Source organism: Ochotona curzoniae, unplaced genomic scaffold (assembly GCF_017591425.1).
Source record: "Ochotona curzoniae isolate NIBS_2020 unplaced genomic scaffold, NIBS_Ocur_1.0 contig_43, whole genome shotgun sequence".
Lineage (NCBI taxonomy): Eukaryota > Metazoa > Chordata > Mammalia > Lagomorpha > Ochotonidae > Ochotona > Ochotona curzoniae.
The window spans coordinates 30,907,938-30,915,091 of NW_024466218.1; positions in this window are offsets into that span (position 1 = coordinate 30,907,938).

Sequence of the window (7,154 nt, forward strand, 5' to 3'; positions counted from 1 at the left end):
TTTGATGTGTTATGTGAGGCACTAGTTAGGATGACTGCATTTTGAGTTGGAGTTCCTGGGTTTGAGCCCCAGTCATGTTCCCAACCCTCTTCCTGCTGCTGTGTGCTCTGGGAGGAAGCAGGTGGAGGCTCAGGTACGAGGGTCCCTGCCCCGCAAGTGGGAGACCCGCAGTAAGCAGTATGCTGCTTAATTGGAGCTTTCTCTGTGGCTCATAAATGCATATTTTTAAGATAAGAAAAAGCTATTGTCTTGCTGAAAATCTCTCACTGGTTTCCTTCCTCATTGATGATAAAATCCAAGCCCTGCAGATGGTCCCAGTCCTGCCAGCATCTGAGCCTGATTCTCTGAGCCCTTGACATCACAGCTCCTCCTGCTGCCCCTCCTTCTTCTCTGACACCCTCTCTTCCCCTACCACGCCATTCCCAAGAAATGCTCCATCTTCACTTTTACTTCTGTTTTAATCCTCAGACAACATTATTTCTTTAACAGAACTTCCCTTGACTGTTCAGTCTAAATTGATGATTCTCATTCCGTTATAGTCTTTCTAGAAACTAGAAATGTTTAAACTTCACAGCAGTGTTTATTAACAGTGAGCATGAGCTTGTGTATGTGCTTCACATATCAGGATTGATTTGACAAATTTAAGCTGCGAAAGGCAGTGTTTTCTCATCTAAGTAGAAAACCAGAGTTCCGTCAGTGGTCTCTGGCATCAAAGATATCAGGACAGCTGTCTGTTACTCCTTTGCTCTTTCCTACATGGTTACCTCTTGATCCCAAGGAGGTTGCCCTACCTCCAGCATCCCACCTTCCATGGAAGGAGGCAGGGGAAGAGAAAATAATAAAGTGGGCATATAACAACGGAGTCATTGTTGTTTAGGAAAAGTTTCCTGGAGTTACCACCCAGTAGTCCCTACTTGTCAACCAGAATCTCGATACATGTTTGTGTCCACCTGTAAGTATGGCAGGAAACAAAATGTATTTAATTGAGCACAAAGGTTTCTCCACATGACATCTGGTTTATCTGGTTTATTTCAAAAGAATAGAGGCAAAATGAATGTTGTATAAGCAATTAACATTCTTGGCTGTAGGATTGTTTATCAAATGCCTTATGTTTTGCATTAGCTCCTGAATTGGTTACAGAAAGAGTTTTTAAATTTTTCAAAAATGTATACACACTTTAGTAAGCACGCAGTAAATTGCCAAACTGATCACTTTTGACTGGTTATCATGATATAACATTTCCTAACCACCGCAGTTCAGGTAGAATACTTTGGCTAGGCTGTTTTCCATCAAGGACTACGCTTCCACAGGTCCTCTTCTGAATCACAGTATAGCTCACGCAGCATAATACTTTCTTCTGAGGCTGTCATCTTTTTTCTATTATCCTACCAGTAGATTGTCCCTGTAAGCAAAGAAGATCATTGAATATCTTTTAATTTAAAAGCACTGATGCTAGCTTGCTTTGACATCTTTAATATAAAACTTTTTGAACGTGAGATGTGCAATGACACTCACCTCCTGTTGTCATCTCGGTTTACTGTTCAAGGCTTCAATAATTGTAGCCACATTTTGCTCAACTCACTCATCTCTCGTCTGTTCTTACAAGACTACTGCCCTTTCCATATTTGTTTCTGTGCCTCATGACTTCTTTCTTCTGGTCACTCCACCTTAGAGCTTTCCCCATGGTCCTCCACTTTCCTTAACTTGGTGTCTATACCTAGGTGACTTCACTTTGTGCCCATGATCTGCAATGATCCATATGCTAATTGCTACATTTCTGATTCCAGCTCTGTTAGCTTACCTGGCTGGGAATAACTGTCTGCAAACACAGCCATCTACATGATGGCTGAAATGATCAAATTACTGACAGATCGAATCAGAACATTCGGTTCTTTCCAGTTTTCCCTTTTTAAGTGGAGAACAAGGCATCTATCTACCTCGTTATTCAAACCAGAGTATCTTGTTTGGGGTGATTTTTTTACCTTACTCCTTTCATTACCATCCGATTTTCCATCAAGTTCTTTCCAGCATTCCTCAACTGTGGAGTAAGTTCAACTGCTTTCCCCATCTCCACTGTTAACAGCTGTGTCCCAAGTCATGATCATTCCTGCTTTTCTAACGCACAGATACCGTGGCTTCTTGTTCCTTATCTGGTCTCCAGTCCACTCTTCTCATAGCAGCTAGAAGAATTTGCTTCTTAAGGGATTTTGAAATTTTGACTATTTCAAAGTTACATAAATTTTGTCAAAAAAAAATCAGAAAGCTCCTCCTCCTTCCACCAAATATGACAAGGAATCAGAGTACATTGAGTAAAACTGAATAATTAGCCCTAAAAAATTACTCTTCAGTAATCTATAGAACAAACTCACAGATTTCTTCACTTTCTTTTCCATATCAGGACCCTACTCTGGCTCTCACATAGAATGTATTAAGTTCCTGTAGTCTGACATCTCATTGGCCTCCTTTACCTGCCATGACCTTAACATTTTTGAAAACTACTGATGAGTTACTTCTAGAATTTCCTTAGATTTTTTTTCATGTTACAATGAGGTCATGCATTTTGGGTAAGAACACCACAGAAATGGGGTAGCCTTCATGATATCAACACTTTTTTACTGTTAGTATAGGTCTAGATCACCTGCTTAAGTGAAGTTTTTTCGATTTCTTCGTTGCATCGTTATCTGTTTCTTCTGCAGTTTATTGATATTGTGTGTTGGGAAGAGGAGGTTTTTATGATTATGCATGTTATGTTTTCTCTTCAAAAGTTAACTTATTAGTGAAGCTTGTCTGCAAAATTTTCTGGTGATTATATAATGAATCTGCTGTTCACTAATAACATCTAAAAAATAAAATCAAGATGCAATTATATGATGGTTACCAAAAACTCATTTCACCTCTGAGATTGTGCATTGATGGTGAAAGGATGGAGTAAATTATTTTATTCCGTTAAGTGGAACTTGAAAGAAAATAGGAGTAACCACACTTCCATCATGTAAATTAGATTTTAAATAAAAAACATCAAAAAGAGACACTTAGAGCATTACATAATGATGAAGATTTCAATTATACAAGAAGCAGCAGCAATTGTAAATGTACTTGTACCTGATACTGAACAGCCAATCACCTAAGGAAAATGCTAGTATGTCAAAGGGAGAGATGAACTATGACACAATAATAGTAGGAGACTATGTAGTTCAGCTTCGGAAATGGACAGATAGCCAGGAAGAAAAATGAAACAACAGAGGACTTTGTACCCTAGATCAATTTGGTATAATAGACATCTAGAGAACATTCCATCCAGTTACAGAATATACATTCTTCTCAATCGTACATGGGACATTCTCCAGGGAAGATCATAAGTTAGGTCGTAAAACAAGTCTCAACATACTTAAGAGGATAGAAATCATATTGAGTGTTGTTTTTTTCCTGACCACAATGGAATAAGGCAAAACAGCACTAAGAAATAAAACTTGGGGAAACTACATTAATAAAGGGAAATAAACAATTTGTGAAAATGAATGAATCAAGGAACAAATTGAGTAAATTAAAAAAATGTTGAAACAAATAAAAATGAAAAGATAACATATCACTGAGATGCAATAAAGCAGTTCTAAGCGAAATGTTTACAGCAATCGATGTTTGCATTGAAGAAGTCCAAGTGTCTCAAATTAAGAACTCGTCCCTGCAGCTGAACAAATTAGAAAGACAAGAGTAAGTCAGTTCTAAAATTAAGAGAAGGAAAGAAGAGACAATACTCAGAACACAGTAAATGACAATGAGATTTGAAAAGCTAAGTGAAACAGAGTTGGCATTTTGAAAACATAAGGAAAATGGAATAGCTTTTAGTCCAAGTAAGAAAAAAATTCCCAAATGCATAAAGTTAGATATGAAGATGAACACATGATGACTTATACTACAGAAATACAAAGAACTGTTAGAGATTAGTATCAAAAATTATACAACATAAGTTGTATAATATAGAAAAAATGGACAAATCCTTTGTCACACATGCCTTATTAAGACTGAATAATGAGGAAACAGAATACCTAAGTAGACCAATAATGAGTAGTTAAAGCTTTCATTTATCATTCATTATTCCATTGGCAGGACAACCTGTTGGAACAACATCGAACAACTAAGTGGAAGCCAATAAGGCTTACAGCGTTTATAATTCTAATGAGAAGACATCATGGAAGTCTCAACAACCATATTCATTCAATATCTGAGAATAATTTATCACAATATTTACAATCAAGTGAAAGCTAAGGCTAATATTTTTTTTCAAATAGAAGAGAAGAAGAAAAGTGGAAAAAGAATGTATAGCAAGAGGAGTAGACAGGGTAAATATTTACACGTAAGCAGGAGCTTTAGACAATTGAATTCTTTTGTGCCTTGCCCATATTAGAAAAAAAAAAAGGAATAGTGTATCAAGAAACAGAAATAGAACTAGTATGTAACCACTTAGGATGAATTAACTATGACACAACATACAATTAAGCCATGGAACTTGTTACCGCCAGATTTTTATTCAAATAAATAGATTAGAAGGATTAGATACGGCAAACACTGTTTATATATAAAACATTTCAATGCCTAGGATTTGTAAGGAACAAAATGCCTAGCAGACAAAACACAGCTTGTCTTCAGATTTTGGGGAAATAGACTAATATGCATGAAGCTGAGCAGAGAATCTCTGTTAATCTGAAATAGTTATGATAACTAGGTCATATCTTTTGGCAAGACTCTACATCTTGCACCCTTTATCCTGTTCTTTACACAAGACTCTGTTACAAAGAACTTTTTGTTCTGAACTGAGATGTAGAACTCTAACCAGAGTTTATCGGCAGACTCGACTTTTCAACTACTTTCTCCAGTTGGATATCTTATGAGCATCTCCAATTCAATGTGTTCAGAGCCTAACTTGACATGACTTCTTTCTCCTTTCATCCACCCAGAGAAGCTGAAGAGCTGCCATTGCTTAGCACTGGCTCATTTGCCAACTACTCTCAGAAAACATCATATATGTTAATCCCCATGGACTTGGACTTCTGCAGATCTCTCTTCCTGCAGTGCCTCCTCACCTTTATTCCCCTGTACTGGAACAGATTGTCTTTCAATTGTGACACCCGCCTAAGATTTCTCTACCTAATTATTCCCATCTCAATGCTTCTGTTTGCTTGCTTTTCTGTCCTAATACTTGTTTTATTTTATCACAGTTAAATTCATTAATGTAGCTGCAGTTATAAGACTGTTAAACTGGGGGAAAGAAAAAGAAGAATACAATTGATTGCAGGATTTAAGGAGTGTGTTTTCAGTGTCTAGCATATAGTATTATAATTGTGGGCACCAGCTTTATTGAAATAGAGTTTTTTTTTTTGTTTTATTCGGGAGCAAACCTACTATTTTGCTCTATTTTGAAAACCTTTTGGGCTCTAGCGTGTTAGATTAGTGACTAAAGTCCTCTACTTGCATGTCCCAGGATCCCATATGGATGCTGGTTCTTCCTGTCCAGCTCCTTGCTTATGGCCTGGGAAAAGCAGTAGAGGGCAGTCAAAGCCTTGGGACCCTGTACCTGCATGGGCAACCCAGAAGAAGCCCCTGTTGGCTCCTGGCTTCAGATTAGCTCAGCTCTGGTTGTTGTGGCCACTTGGGGAGTGAATCAGCAGACAGAAGATCGTCCTCTCTATATCTAAAGTCTATATCTGACTTTCCAATAAAAAATCTTTAAAAAAATCTTTTTGGAGTGGAAATTTTAGACCTGTTTGTGGAATGTCTTTCTTCATATAATAAATTTATTTTATTTTTGATGATGTTTACATAGTTGAGGAAGATGTATACCCATGTGGACCACAAATTAAGGTGGGAAGCATCAAGGAATGGGAGAAAATGGGAAAGACAATTGCTTCCATTCTTTTTCTTCCTGTATCTGAAGGGGGTGAGGGAGAAGGGGAGAGAGCTGCTCCTAGCAACCTAACTGCGTTAGTACTCAGGGATGTGGGGCAGCCCCTCAGTGTCGTCCTAGGGTCCCTGATGTGGAGCATGATCTGAGGGTACTGCTTAGGGGGCTTTGGCAGTTCCAAGATGTTGTTGGTTTTGTTGATTCAAGGTTGAGGAAGACCCTCCAAAGTCCACTGGCTGACACAGTCCACCCCAGAGTCTCCACTTGTCCAGATACTTGCTGTCAAAGCTTTGTTAGGAGAGTTCTTCAATTTGTTCTGCTGGTTCTACCATGGGGGGTAGAATAAGTATGGAATGTCTTTAAAGAGAAAGTATAGGTTAGGGATGGGTGTTAAAAGGCTGCTTGAGGTGCCCATATCCCATAATGAAGTGCCTGGGTTCAAGTTCTGGCTTCATTTCCTGACTTCAGCTTTCTGCTGACACACACCCTGGGTCACAATTGATGGCCAATGTTATGTCACTCTTGTGCAAGAACTAGATCGAGTCCCCCTGTCACTCATGTGGAAGAACTGGATTGAGTTCCTAGTTACTGATTTTGATCTGGCCAAACTATGGACGTGTAACATTTTGCAAGTGAACAAACAGAAAGAACATTTTTTTGTCTCTTCCTATGTTTGTCAAATAAGTTTTAAAAATATGGAAATTTTAAAAAGGGAAGAGAATAAAAGTTAGTGACTTGTTGGAGACAATAATGGAAGCATATGCTTCAGATAAAATTTTAGGGAAAGAAAATTCAGTGGAAAAAGTAGACACAGAGAGTCATATAATGACTTCATAGCTCTCCAAAATGTCTTTTTGTAATCCTTAATATGAATCGAGGCAAGAAGCCTACAGAAAGAATGTTAATGCGTGAATGGCTGTGTGTAGACAGGAGGAATTGAACGAAGAAACACAGAAACCTCCCTGTCATTCCTTTAGCCCAAGGATAAGTGTCAGCCAAAGAAAGTTTGGACGATAAGCTCTAGAAGAGGCAGAGACAACGGAGCATAGTAAGAGTGGGGAGGGCCCTCTCTTTACTGCTTTTTCATTCGATCAAGTGTTGGTGCCAACCCTCCGTGTGCTGATGTCATGGATGGCATGAGGAAATGGTGCTCTTGAGGAGGTGCTGCTCTCAGGGACCAGGAGCACTGATGGGGGGCAAGAGCAGCAGAAAATACAGTCCTGAGCTTTGACTGCAGCCAATGAGCAAGATTGTT